At 45.3% G+C, this 15,029-nt stretch overlaps 1 protein-coding gene and 1 pseudogene across 3 annotated transcripts in view; one reads left to right on the forward strand and one right to left on the reverse strand.

Annotated features, from left to right (window-relative positions):
- Positions 1 to 702, reverse strand: part of MAJIN (membrane anchored junction protein) — a 33,727-nt gene extending 33,025 nt beyond the window's left edge. For all 3 annotated transcript variants that reach the window (XM_072758379.1, XM_072758378.1, XM_072758377.1), the window contains exon 1: positions 619 to 702. The gene's annotated coding sequence lies outside the window, so the exon portion shown is untranslated. The remainder of the gene's footprint in view (positions 1 to 618) is intronic.
- A 6,920-nt stretch (positions 703 to 7,622) lies between these two features.
- Positions 7,623 to 8,071, forward strand: LOC112923980 (nucleoside diphosphate kinase A pseudogene; annotated as a pseudogene).
- Positions 8,072 to 15,029: the final 6,958 nt, after the last annotated feature.

Here is a 15,029-nt window from a genome sequence, read left to right on the forward strand (position 1 = left end):
ACAAGATGCCCGTGTGCATCTTCCCGCTTTCTCAGACGCCGAGGTTCAAAACCCGGAGAAGCCTCATCAAGGACCAGGACTCAACTCTTCACCTCCGAGGTTCAGTCAGGCATTCAAAAGCAGAAACTCACAGATTACTAAAACATGATGTGACAAGAAAGGTCTCAAAGGGACTAGCCTTGCTTTCATGGCAACCGCTATGCCTGGGTCCAGGGAAGGCTGCAGACCAGAGCAAGTGTATTCCTTGGTGGGGGAAAGAGAAGGGGGACAGAGAGGGAGGGCAGGGAGGGGAGAAGGGGACAGAGGTGGAGGGAGGGGAAATGGGAGGGGGGGAGGGATGGGGAGGCGGAGGCGTTCTAAGGCACCGAGCGGCCAGGGTCTGGCCTAGGACTGCTGGGGCCCCCGGGGCGCTCAGCCCGGGAAGCGGGTCTGTATGAGGCGCCCCCCACCCCACCGACCCCGGACTCTCTCGCACTCCCGCGGCCCGCAAGCGGCCACCCCGCCTAGCCCTTGGGGGTATCTGCGGGACGGTGGCGCCGGGCCTCAAACTCTCCCTCGGAAAATAAAGGCAAGAAAGCGCCAACCTCAGGGGAGCACCAGGCCGCTGTGGGCCATTACCTCAGACCCAAGAACTTCCCAGGCCCGGCCAGGCTCCTACACAGGCTTAGAGTTCTTCGCGCCTCGTAAAAGTGGCCTCAGCCGAAGCTGCCACTAGAGAGCGCCCCCAAAAGCGGCGGGCGTCCACGGCCCGAGGAGCGCGACTCCGGGACTCTCTCAGACACCCGCGGGCGCTTTGGCTTTTGCCGCGCGCCCGCCAGGCCTTCTGCGCACGCGTAGCTACGCTCCTCCTCCCCGCCAGCCGGGCGTTCTGCACATGCGCAAACGCGCTTCCTCGCCTCGCGTAGCGGGAGCGCGCGCGCGCGCGCAGGCTTGGCCACGATGTGCGCGTGCGCTGCGTGGCGACACCGCCCTTGGGTTGCGCGAAGCCGGGGTTGGGAGAGGCCTTCTGGCCCACCCGTCGGAGCACCGGCCCCGGGCGCTTTCTTTGGTCGCTACGCAGCCTGTCTGCCGATTGTTATTTTTACGCAGCCTGTCCACCAATTGTTGGATTAGCGCACGCTCTGTCCCTTGGGTGGTCCGGTCGGGAGCTGCTTCCTGCGGGGCACCTACCACGTGTCAAACGTCGTGCAGGCACTTCCATACTCGCTCTCCTTCTACCCTGACCGCCATGTTGTAAAGCAGTCATCAGTATCCTAATTTTAGGGCAGCCTGGGTGGCTCAGCGGTTTAGCGCAGCCTTCAGCCCAGGGCGTGATCCTGGAGACCCGAACGGAGTCCCACGTCGGGCTCCCTGCGTGGAGCCTGCTTCTCCCTCTGTGTCTCTGCCTCTCTCTCTCTCTGTCTCATGAATAAATAAATAATATATATGTATCTCCTAATTTTAAAGAGTCCCGGGAATGGTCCTCTTCACTGCTCTTGCTGTTCCCATGCTTGGAATGCCTCCTTCACCCCACTTAAAAACTCTTTCACATGCCCAACTCTTTGAAGGCTGAGTCTTGTCCATCTTTTTATACACAAGAAATTAAGCCTCTACTATTTATTGGGTAGTACATGCAAAGACCTGGAAAAGCAAGGCAGGAAAAGAAAGAAGTGGATGGAAGGCAGGGGGAAGAGGAAAATAGATCTCAGGTAAGCACTTGCCCCACCTAAATAAGGCATCTGTTACCCAGTGTCCCACTGAAGGGAGGCCTTTTGAGAAGTGTGGACTGGTAATGCCAGATCTGATTTTCATGGGAAATCTCCCAATTTAAAAATGTTGGCAGCTGATTTGTGGACTGAAACTAACACATTTGTGTGCACAGGTCTTAAGCCACCCATTTGTGACTCTGACCTTGTTTGGCAAAGAGTAGAATTTGACCAAGTTAGTTGGAGGTGAGCCCCAGAGCAGGGCAGCCTTCTGACAGCTGTTGTGAACACATCCCTTGCACAATCCATGCTGGGGAACCAAGAGAAAGACCCTTCTTTGGGCAGAGTGGGGATGGGGTCCATGCAGGGTAAAGGAATCAGGATTCTGGTGAGGCTGGAGAAAACTATTCTGTACCTGTGCTGTTTACTTATAATCCACCGACCTGGATATTACTTGTACCTAAGATTGTGGTAAACAAGGTTGTGAGTCTTAAATGGCCACTTGTGATGTACATGATTTCCTATGGAGGATGACCCTGGTCAAGGGTGAAGGACAGAGGAAATAATCGCCGGACACAAATACTCTTTATTTACAACCAGCCGGAAGGGAAATAGGCAGAAACCCAGGGGATTCTAACCAAAAGCCTTACTTAATACAACCCCAAATGACCAAACATCCCACTTCTTGCCATCTACAATTATGAGGTGCCAAATGAAATAAAAGGAACACACTGACACTTTGAGTAAGATGGAACTGAAGTGTCTCCTGGCAGACCCACACACTGCTGTTGAGGCTTGGGAGCAGCACCTGGTAAGCCAGAGGTGGCTTCCCAGCCTACGTGGTCCACTGTTATTTCCTTCCTGTTTGCACAGGGTAGCAACTACATGTTGGACACTTTCTTTTATGATGAGGCCAAGGCTGCTTCCACTGGGGCTGGGGCTGAGGGCCCTTAATGGGATGCAGCTAGAGGGAGGAATTCTTACCTGAATTAAGAAGAGAAGGGGCAGAGAAGGGCCAGAGAAGGGGCAGAGCTGACACCTGAGCAGGAATGTTAAGTGCCCAGAATTTCAGGAGGAACTTAGAGCAAGTAATATTATTAGAGAAGGGAGGTTGCAGTATTTCCATTAAGAGAGTGGATTCCGGAATTTGGAGCCAGTCAGATAAAGGGATAACAAATATTTAATCAACAAATATTTATTTGAGTAACTATTAGCAAGCACTATTCTAGCCCTTTGGGGATACCTTGGTGAAGAAGACAAAATTAACTGTCATTATGGAGATAACCCTGAGATTAAACTGGATGGGAGGATCGTAGCTTGCTTTCGTGAGCTACCCAGGAGGGCTGTATGACTGACCTTGCTTAAAGAGCTACAGGTGGCCCATTCACTGGCCACCATAGACAAGACAGTGGAAGGGGCAACGCTTGTGGGCTTGAGGGCTGCCTTGTACCTTGATATTCTTTTTTACTTTAAACTGGTATTGCATTTATTTTTTTAAAGATTTTATTTATTTATTAGAGAGAGAGAGCACAAGTAGGGGGAGAGGTAAACAGAGGGAGAGGGAGAAGCAGGATTCCTGCTGAGCAGGGAGCCCAACGTGGGGCTTGATCCCAAAACTCTGGGGATGATGACTTAAGCTGAAGGGAGACACTTAACTGATTGAGCCACCCAGGTGCCCCAAACTGGCATTACGTTAAAAAGAAAAATTCGGGATCCCTGGGTGGCTCAGTGGTTTAGAGCCTGCGTTCAGCCCAGGGCGTGATCCTGGAGGCCTTGGGTCAAATCCCACATCGGCTCCCTGCATGGAGCCTGATTCTCACTCTGTCTGAGTCTCTGCCTCTGTGTGTGTGTGTGTGTCTCTCATGAATATATAAATGAAATATTTTTTTTTAGATTTATTTATTTATTTATTCATGAGAGACACACACAGAGAGAGAGAGAGGCAGAGACAGGATGAGGGAGAAGCAGACTCCACGCTGGGACCCTGACGCGGACCGGATCCCGGGACCGCAGGACTGCGCCCCGGGCCAAAGGCAGGCACCAAACCACTGAGCCACCCAGGGATCCCCATAAATAAAATCTTAAAAAAAAATTCCCTGTAGTAGCGTTCACTGTTTTTGGTGTATTAAGTCTGTTATTTTAACATATGCATAAATTCAAGGGTAGATCAGGAGAGAGAAAGAATAGTTTTGTTACTTCAAAAAATTACCTTAGGTTACCACTTTGTAGTCAAACCCTCCTCCTACCCCAATCACTGGCAACCTGTTCCCCCATTCCTAGTTTTCCAGCATGTCACGTAAATGGATTCATACAGGATGTAACCTTTTGGAATTGGGTTCTTTCTCTGGGCGACACATTTAAATTTATCCATGCTGTTGTATATATCCATAGCTCATTCCTTTTTATTGCCGAGAAGTATTCTTTTTTATTATTTTTAATTTTAAATATTTTATTTGTTTATTCATGATAGACACCCAGAGAGGCAGAGACAGAGACACAGGTAGAGGGAGAGGCAGACTTGCTGTGGGGAGCCCGATGCAGGACCGTCCCAGGACCCCAGGATCACGACCTAAGCCAAAGACAGACACTCAAGCACTGAGCCCCCCAGGCACCCCTGCCGAGAAGTATTCTATTGCAAGATATTCCACCACTTTTTTATTATTTGCCTCTTGACATTTGGGTTGTTTTAAATTTTTGGCAATCTTGAATAAAGCTTCTATAAGGATTGACATACCAGTTGTTTAAGCTTAAGTCTTCATATTTCTCAAGTAAATACTTAGGATGGGGATCTCTGGGTTGTATGGCAAGCGTGTGTTTGGATTTATAAGAAACTACCAAACTGTTTTCCAGATTGGCTGTATTGTTGTGCATTCTTACCAGCAGAGTATGAGAGTTTTCACTGCTGTGCATCCTTGTCAGCACTTGGTATGTTAATTTTATTTTTGCCCACTATAATAGATGTTAATGGTATCTAGTGTAGATCTAATTCATATTTCCCTAATGACTAACGTTGAGCATCTTTTCATGTGTTCTTGGGATTCTTGAGAATTGATAAACCTGTGCCCCAACTCACAAACCAACCTACAGTGCTAAAGAGACATATATGGATTCATATTTGTTTTTTTTTTAAGATTTTATTTATTTATTCATGAGAGACAGAAAGAGAGAGAGAGATGCAGAGACACAGGCAGAGGGAGAAGCAGGTTCCATGCAGGGAGCCTGACATGGGACTCGATCCCAGGTCTCCAGGATCATGCCCGGGGCTGAAGGTAGCGCTAAACCGCTGAGCCACCCAGGCTGACCAGAGACTTATATGGATTCATATTTGGCCTGGCATACTGGAACATTTTAGCAGCACTGCTTAGCAGATGACAATTGGCTTGAAAGCACACATGCCAGATCTGTCAAGCCAACAAGCAGGCGGCAAGAGGCTCCTGGCTGCTAGCACTGTCTCCTCTGTTCCAGGTTTTAAGTAGAGGAAGTTATTTTTTGCCTTTGCCTTTGGGATGTGCTCCTTGTCAGACTCTACATCATCACTGCAATGTTTTGTGGGTTTTTTTTTTTTTTTTTGCTTGGGCCTCCTATTTAACATTTTCCCTTTCTTCTTTCCTTTGCTAAATAACTATTTATTGGAAGCTCACTGCATGCCAGGCACTGTGCTAGGCTCTAGGATCACAAAGTTGAAGAAGATGCCAACTCACAGTAGGTTCTCATTCTAATGGGGGGATTGACATAAAGCAGATTTGTAAATGCAGTGCAGTAAGGGCACTGATACATCAGTGTTCCAGGCCTTTGGGGACCTAGAGGATGATTCTTAACCAGCCAGGAGTTGAGAGGGCTTCCTGGAAGAGAAAACAGCTGCAAGGAGTCCTGAAGGATGGGTGGCTCTTGGGCTAGGAGACACAAAGAGGACATTCTAGGCGGAAAGACAGGCTGCGCAAAGGCCTAGCAATAAGAAATAGCAAGCTGTGTGTGCACTTTTGTGAGAAGTTCAGCTTTCCTCAGATCTCTGTGTGGAGGTGTGGCATGGCAGGAGATGGGGACAATGAAGGAGATAGGGGCTAGAGCATGGAGAAGCTTGTGCTGACAATCTTTAATTTATCCCCAAAGCTGTAAGGTACTTTTGAAAGTTAGATTTGGCGTGGGGTGCCTGGGTGACTCAGTCAGTTAAGCGTCTGGCTCTTGATTTCGATTCAGGTCATGATCTCAGGGTCTTGAGATCAAGCCTCGTATTGGGCTCCACATGTGGAGCCTGCTTATGATTCTCTCTTTCCCTCCCCCTCAGCCTCCACTCCACCCACTTATGCGCTCTCTCTCTCTCTCTCTCAAAAATAATAATTATTATTACTATTATTTTTAAAGACTTTATTTATTTATGAGAGACACAGAGTGGGAGAGGCAGACACAGGCAGAGGGAGGAGAAGCAGGCTTCATGCAAGGAGCCCGATGTGGAACTCAATCCAGGGAATCCGGGATCAGGCCATGAGCCAAAGGCAGATGCTCAACCGCTGAGCCACCAATAATAATAATTAAAATAAAATTTAGATTTTGGTTTTAGAAGTGCCTTCCTTTTCTATTTTGCTAACTCATCCTTCAAGGCACATCTCAAAGTCCACTTCCTCTGGGAAGTCCTCTCCAATCCCCCTAACCAGAAAGATTGGCTCCTTCCTAGGACTCTTTGCCCACTTTGTACTTACTAATCAGTCTGCCTGGAGGGTGGGACTATAATTTGTCCCACTTCGGGCTCCTCATGACACTTGACACGGGGCAACACATAGAAGGTGCTAATAAATATCTGATGAATGTGAATGAATTTGTGAATGGAGGAAGTTTTCTGGGCAGCCCAGCTCCAGAATCTGTCAGATTATACTAGTGCTTCTCAAATTTGAGCATGTGTCAGAATCACCTAGTGGGCTTGTGGATTGCTAAGCTTAGTCTCTAAGTTTCAGGGGCCTAAAAATTTGCATGTTGAATAAGCAAAGTAAGTTCCCAGGTGATCATGATGCTGCTGGAGAAGACCACACTCAGAGAATCTTTGATGCGGTTGTGGTTACAATTCACGTGCTTCTCATAGCCAAGCCCTAAGCCAGGCATTGTCATGGGGCCCTCATCGCTGCTGTTTATCACAGTTGTCTGACCACCTGACCTTTCAGAGGATCCCTTCACAGGATTTCCTTAGTCTTGACTCTGTTCCATCCCTTAGAGCTGGAGCTGGGCATTACAGTGCCCTTTCCTGTTCCTTTTCTCCCAGGGCGTCACATGGGTTCCTTAACAGTCTTCTCTCCCACTGAGTAGTTCACCAGTGAGCTCCAGAGGACAGGACAAATCCCGAGTGTGACCTGTGAAGAAGCCTGGGATATATCATGGCTCTTCCTAATAGGTTCAGAAAGGGGTCTTGTCCGCTTTAAGAGCCCTGCTTCCTGGGCTTCTGGCAGCTCCCCATCTCCCTCTTCCTGGGTGGGAAGAAGCTGCTTAATTAACAGCTCCACTTCCTGCAGCACCTGGGGCTTCCCCTCCCCTGAGCTCCTGCCACCTCCCTTTGGGCTCTTTGGGCTTCCCAAGTCAATTACCAGAGCCAGGTGACGTCTTCAACCCTCAGCTGGGGAAGGCTGGAGGCCAGAGACTGGCCTGGCAGGGCCACAGGAAAACTGACTAGTGCAGAGAGGCAGTCCTAGGGGTAGGAGCAGGGAGGTTTCCTAAGGGAAACTCATTTGATCGGCTGGTTTTCTCTGCTTTGCGTTTTGGTTGTCTAGGTTCTCTGCAAGGCTGTAAAACCCTGAGACTGCTCAAGTGTGAGCCTTGTAGAGCTCAGGGATGCAATGCGTTGGGCTAGGTCTGCTCAAAGAGGCCTCAGAATCCTTCCTGGCTCCTCCAGTGCCAGTAGCCCTAGATGGAATTGCAACCCAAGCAGCTGGTGGGCTGTCTATCTCAAGGTCCATGGCCAACAGTGAATGCACCTTCATTGCCATCAGGACTGATAGAGTCCAGTGCAGCCTCTTTGGAGAGATTATCAAGCATTTTAAGCAAAAGGGATTATTCCTCATTACTATGAAATTAATTCAGGCTTCGAAAGACCTTCTCAAAGAACACCGACTTGAAGGACCATTCATTCTCTGCCGTCCTGGTAAAGTACTTGCAGTCAGAGTCTGTGGTTGCCATGGCCTGGGAAGGGCTGAATGTGTTGAAGACAGGCCAAGTGATGCTCAGGGAGACCACCCCTTCGTACTCCAAGCCTGGGACCATCCCTGGGGACTTCTGCATCCAAGTTGTCAAGAACATTACCCACGGCAACAATTCCATGTAGAGTACAGAAAAAAGGCTTATGGTTTTGGCCTGAAGAGTTGGTGGATTAGAAGAAATGTGCACAGAACTGGTTCTATGAGTGACAAGAGATCAGACCTTAGTGCTTTGCCCACTCTGTTCCTTTTCCCTCTTATGGGCAGGGGGCCAGGCTCTAACAAATCCAGTTATTTTTGAGAACTTCCTTATAAACAGGAGGGTAACTGGGAGTGCTCCCTGTTCAGTATTATGTGCTACCATCAGATTAAAATGTTTCATCCCCCTCAGCCCCTCACCCCAAAATAAGAGAATCTTTCTAGGTTCAGCTTAGACCTTGGAGGCCTTTGTGGATTTAGTAAAGAGAGTTCATTTCTGCCAGTTGTGGCTGCCACAAGACAGAAACAGAGAACTCCAGCAAGGAGGTGAGAGAGAGGGACCCCTGGGTAGCTCAGCGGTTAAGCACTGCTGGCTTCAGCCCAGGATGTGATCCTGGAGTCCCTGGATCGAGTCCCACATCAGGCTTCCTGCATGGAGCCTGCTTCTCCCTATGTCTCTGCCTCTCTCTCTGTATCTCTCATGAATAAATAAATAAAATATTTTTTAAAAAAAGGAGGTGAGAGAGACTCTGGAGAGACCCCTTTAGAAGACTTATCCTTGGAAAGGCTTTGTGTTTGGACCTAGCTGGGTGACTGAGCCCTTAGATGCTCAAGTGTGCCAAGATTTCTCCAGAGAACCTAATCTAGACACTAGGTCCCAGGCCCAGTCCAGGGCGTCACATTGCTGGGGGCTGGGCAGCACTCTGTATTTGTACCAAGAATTCTTTTTTTTTTTTTTTTTTTAGATTTTATTTATTTATTCATGAGAGACACAGAGAGACAGAGGCAGAGATATAGGTAAAAGGAGAAGCAGGGTCCCTGCAGGGAGCCTGATAAGAGACTCAATCCCAGGACCCCAGAATCATGACCTGAGCCAAAGGCAAACAATCAACCACTGAGCCACCCAGATGCTCCTGTACCAAGGATTCTAAGTGGGTTTTGTCTAAATTAAAATATATACTTATTATGACAATCTTCAAACATATAGAAAAGTTGTACACCTACCTTCCTGGACTATCATTCTTATTTAACTCTACTTGCTTCATCTCATACCCTTTCATCTACCCATCCTTTGGCCATCTATCAAGCCATTATTTTTTCAGAATTTCAAAGAAGCTACAGTTATTGGTATACTTCCCATAAATACTTTATCATGTACTTCATTAAATAAGAATCATATTGATTTATGAGTTTTTTCTTTTGAGATAAAATTTACATAAACTGAAATGTCTAAATCTTAAGTGTACATTTGCTACATTTTAACAAATGCATACACCTATGTAATCCAAATCCCTATCAAGATATGGAATACTACCAACACACCAGAAAACTCCCTCATGCCCCTTCCCAGTCAATCCCTGCCCTCACTTCCACCACCACCACCACCCCTGGAAGTTACCACTATCCTAATTTTTATCTATCATAAATTGTTTGCTTATTTTAGAACTTTATATAAATGAAAGCATATAGTGTATACTATTTTGCATAAAGCTTCTTCCACTCAGCATATTTTTGAGCTTTATTCATATCAGTGCAGTTTGTTCCTTTTAATCCCTAAATGATATGCTATTGTATGAATACACTACAGTTCATTTGTGCATTTTTCCAATTGATAGCCATAACTATTACACCAATTGCATTGTGGAGTAGCTAATGACATAAGAAATGCCTACGCTATTCTATTAAGAAAACATTTCATGATAGAAAATTTATATGCAATATGATCCTAACTGTGTGAAAAAAATAATTTGTAGTAAATATGCTAAAATGTTAAAGTGGGCTTTGCTATGCTCTAAAACCTTGTTTTTATTAATTAGTTTTATATTATTTATTTTTACAAATAATTATAGATTCACAAGAAGTTGCAAAGGTAGTATAAAGAAGTCCTATACATTTCATCCGTTTGTCCTCAATGATTACATCTTACATGACCTAGTACCATATTAAAACTAGAAAAACGTCATTGCTATAAATTGTGTGTGTGATTCAGAATAATTTTATCAGGTGTGTAAATTCATGTAATTATCTCATGCAAGGTACAGAATTGTTCCATCCTCAAAGATGCAACCCTTTATAGCCACATTCATCTCCACCACCATCTCTAACCCTTTGCAATCACTAATCTGTGCTCCATCTCTATAATTTCATCATTTTGAGAATGTTACATAAGTGGAATCATGCAGTATGTGGCTTTTTGAGATTGGCTTTTTTCACTCTGCATCATGATCTCGAGACCCATCAAAGTTATCAGGTATATCTGTAGTCATTCCTTTTTATTGCTGAGTAGTATTCAACAGTATGGATAATCCCCCCCCCCCACACACACACACAATTTTCAAAGTTCCTACTAAACATGAAATATTTTAATTCTTAAGAAAAAAGAAAAGTATTGACAGGGGGCGGGGAGTGCAATGAATAGAGTAGCAATTCATGCCTTCAAGGAAATATTGTGTTGAATTAAATAACAGAATTTTAGGTTTGGCAGTCACCTATGTAAGTTTTTCATTTTGCAGGTGTCCTCCTTGCAATATCCTGATAGGTAGTTGTGCAGCCTTTGTGTGGATATTCCTAGTGACAGAGAACTCACTATCAAATAAAGCAGCTCATTAAATTGATAACAAAATGTGCCTTTCTTCCTAGAGCCTACGCATGACTGAGAGAAGATCTTCTGTCACAAGTTATTTTTACCCTGCCTGGGGTCTCTTCCCTGTCTCCCCTAACCAGGTAAACACAAGCCCATGACAGTGAGCAAAGCCTGCAGAGTCTGAGCAAGCCATTGGATATGCTAGATCCAGGAATGTCTTTTCTAGGGAGATTTCAGTATTCACTGGCTTAGAAAAGCAGGAGGCTGCAGACCTTTAAAAATGGAACAAAATTCTGCATGAGCACACACACAGATACCCACAGTCCCCTAAGAATAGTCTCCTTTCTGCATTGTAAGATGCCCCCCACCCAGAAGGCACTGATGCACTAATCCAAGAGGAAAGGTCTCAGATTTTCTCCTGCTTCCAGTCCTTTGTAGTCGACCTAAGATAAATTTTCTTTCCCTTCAGCTTTCCTTAAGAGCAGACTCTGATCTGTCCATGGTTCTGATTGTTAATAGATTTCACTGGAAGGCAAGGCATGGGTTATTTCATTCATTCGTTTGTGATAACTAGCATTTATTGAGCACTTAATAAGTGCCAGAGACTGTGATATGCTCCCTATATTCAGCTTCTTTTTTAAATTTTTATTTATTTTTGATAGTCACACAAAGAGAGAGAGAGAGGCAGAGACACAGGCAGAGGGAGAAGCAGGCTCCATGCACCAGGAGCCCGACGTGGGACTCGATCCCGGGTCTCCAGGATCGCACCCCGGGCCAAAGGCAGGCTCCAAACCACTGCGCCACCCAGGGATCCCTTATATTCAGCTTCTTTTTACTGAAGTCTTCCAGACATGATGAAGAAGAGCACAGATCATAAACATACAGCTTAATGATACATACAGTGAATGTATTTCATACAGTGAACCAAAATGAAGATCAAGAAATAGAACATTATTAGCACCCAAGAAGGCCCTTTATCTCTCCTTCTAGGTGCTATCCTCCCATTGTAACCACTGCCTCGACTTTTTTTTTTTTTTTTTTAGATTTTATTTATTTATTCATAAGAGACACACAGGAGAGGCAGAGACACAGGCAGAAGGAGTAGCAGGCTCCCTGCAAGGAGCCTGATTCGGAACTCGATCCCAGGACCTCAGGATCATGACCTAAGCCAAAGGCAGACGCTCAACCACTGAGCCACCTCGGTGGCCCCAACTGCCTTGACTTTTAACAGCATAGATTACTTTTTTCCTACTTTTGAAATTTATATAAGTGGATCATACAAATTGCCTTCTCTTTTGTGTCTGTCTTCTATAGGCCAATATTGTGTTTGTGAAGTTTTTTCGTATCCTTCTAGATAGCTGTAGTTTATTTACCCTTGTTGCGATATAGCATTACCCTGTGTAAAACATTCTGCAATTTATTCATTCTACTGCTGAAGGGTATTTGAGTTGTTTCCAGTTTTCTGCCACTATGCATATTGCTGATAGAAACATTCTTGCTCATAGCTTTAGATGAACATATGCCTTTCCATTATATATATTACATATGCATGTATATATGGATATGTATACACACATACATATATACACTGGGTGGAATGTGGTACATTTTTCAGTTGAGAAACTGAGGCCTGAAGAAGTTAAGCCAGGAAGTAGTGGAGCTGGGACATGAATTCCATCCTGTGTGGTGTTGGAGCTCAAGCTTCAATAACTATCATGCTTTACTGCCTCCCAATGCATGGGCCATTTAAAATACTCATGATGTTGGGGTGCCTGGCTGGCTCAGCATGCAACTTTTGATCTTGGGGTTATGAGCTTTAACCCCATGTGAGGTGTAAAGATTACTTAAAAATAAAATCTTTTAAAAAGAAAAAAGTAGGGGCATCTGGGTGGCTCAGTGGTTGAGTGTCTGCCTTTGGCTCAGATCATGATCCTGGGGTCCTGGGATAGAGTCCCACATTGGGCTCCTTGCTGGGAGCCTGTTTCTCCCTCTGCCTGTGTCTCTGCCTCTCTCTGTGTGTCTGTCATGAATAAATAGATAAAATCAAAGAAGAAGAAAGAAAGAAGGAAAGAAAGAAAGAAAGAAAGAAAGAAAGAAAGAAAGAAAGAAAGGAAGAAAGAAAGAAAGAAAGAAAAAGAATTCATGATGTGCCAGACTGGTTGCTGCCATCGAGGGAGATAAAAGATAGGAAGGCTCAGTCATGCAAGAAAGAAAATGATAGATGGGTGTGATAAAGAACCTGAGTAAAAGGGGGTCATTTTTACTTTGGAAGATCACAGGAGGCTTCCTAGAGGAAAAAGCATCTAAAGTAAAAAGATGGGTGGCAGATTCTGGGCATGCCAGAGTGATGAGGGAAGGTATGCCAGGGTGAGAGAGTCTGGGGGCATAAGAAGAAGTCCTCATAGAGTCACAGCTGCAAGGATCCTCAGAGGTCACCTTGTTGAGTCTCCATTGTCCACTCACCCATTTTTACATTGCTGGCTTCCAAATTTATATACCCAGTCTCAACCATTACCCTGATCTCTAAACTCTTTTCTATCTAGTTGGATGACAAATAGGCATCTCAAATTTAACATTGCCAAGACAGGGATACTGATCTTATCCCTACACTCTCCAAACTGCTCCTCTTCCAATATTTCTTGCTTTTTGGAACTAGCAGCCACCAACTACTCAGGCCCCCAACCACAGCATCATCCTTCCTCACTCCCTTTTCCCTAATCCAATCCATGAACATGTCCCACCAGCTATATTTACAAAGCATACTCTCCTTAGCACCTCCCCACTACCACCTTGGTCATGACTACCACCATCACTCACATGGACAGCTGCAACAGCCTCCTTGCTGTTCTCCCTGCTTCCCCGCTACTTTGGAAGGCCACAGGGAGAAGCCTTCTTTGCCTCTTCTAGCTTCTGGTGGTTCCAGATGTTCCTTGGCTTAGGGCTTCCTAACCCCAATCTCTACCTCTGTCTCCACAAGGCCTCCTCTTACACCTTTTCTTCCCATTATTGATGACCTCCTTTTATTGGTCATTAAATTTAGGATCCACCTGGATAATCCACAATGATCTCATCTTAAGATCCTTAACTTAATTACATTTGCAAAGATCCTTTCTCCAAATAAGGTCACATTCATAGGTCCTGGGTGGACATATCTTTTATGGAATCATCATTCAACTGGGTACAGAGGTGAATCTCAGAAGCTAAAAGAGTTTAAATTGAGTTTTAACTTTAGTCCTCCAGTGAGTGATTACTTTTCAAAGCATAGAAGACTCTTAGCCCACACATACTTGCTATCTCAGCACTGACTGTCCATGCGTCACTTCAAAGGTCATTCGGAGGAGGGAGTGTCTGCATTGTGCTTGCTGCTAGGCTAACTTGGGGCTGTGAGTTTAGCCAGCGACCTTGCTGCAACCTCAAACCCACCAGATCATTGATAGAGGTATTGCCACTGCTACTAAGGGGTCAAATAGTTTCCTTCTGAAAAATGACCTCCCCAAAGAGAGCTAGCTAGCTAGCTATTTGCTCTGCTGGTGACAAAAGGAAAAAGAAGGGATCCAAGAAAGTGCTGGTTCTTACCAAGGATGGTAAGCAGCCTTTACAATGTATGTTCCCCAATGATCCCCCTCTTCTGGTTATTATGCCATTGTATCATCCCCTTCCCTCAGGCATGGGCTAGGGATACAATACAGTAAAAGTGTCAAGGTGTTATTTCTGAAATGTCTATGGCTTCTGTATTGTTCATCTTTTCTCACTCTCTAGATTTCTTGCTCTGAGGGAAGCCACCTCCTATGTCAACCTGCCCTGTGGGGAGGCCCATGTGGCAAGGAACTAATCTTTCCAGCCAATAGCCTACAAGAACCTGAGGTCCTTGGTCCAGCAGTCCTCAAGGAACTGAAGCCTGCCAACAACCTTGTGTGTGAACTTGGAAGTGGACCTTCTAAGGCCCACAAACAGCCATATGTGTGAGCTTGGAAGCTGACCTCCCTGCCCTAGTTGAGCTTTCTTATGACGCAGCTCTGGCCACCACTTTGTTTTATTGTTTTTGCTGTCATTTTTCCTGGCCAACATTTTGGAGCCTGTGGAAGAAGATCCTGAACCAGATGCCCCCATCTAAGCTGCACCCAGATTTTCCCCAACAAAAACTGTGAAATAGTAAAACATTTGTCAGTTAAGCCACTAAGTTTTGGAGCAATTTGTTTTGCAGTGATACACTCAGATATAAATTCCTAGGATATATTCAACCATGTGGAAGCCTCATGCTATTTACAAATTTGAGGATTCGCAGATATTAGCTCATATCCTTTCTCAAGAACCTACAACATCTCCTCCCACTCCTTTTCCTTTTATATTTTAAGGAAACATAATATCAAACTATAGTGACAGTTA

Source organism: Vulpes vulpes, chromosome 5 (assembly GCF_048418805.1).
Source record: "Vulpes vulpes isolate BD-2025 chromosome 5, VulVul3, whole genome shotgun sequence".
Lineage (NCBI taxonomy): Eukaryota > Metazoa > Chordata > Mammalia > Carnivora > Canidae > Vulpes > Vulpes vulpes.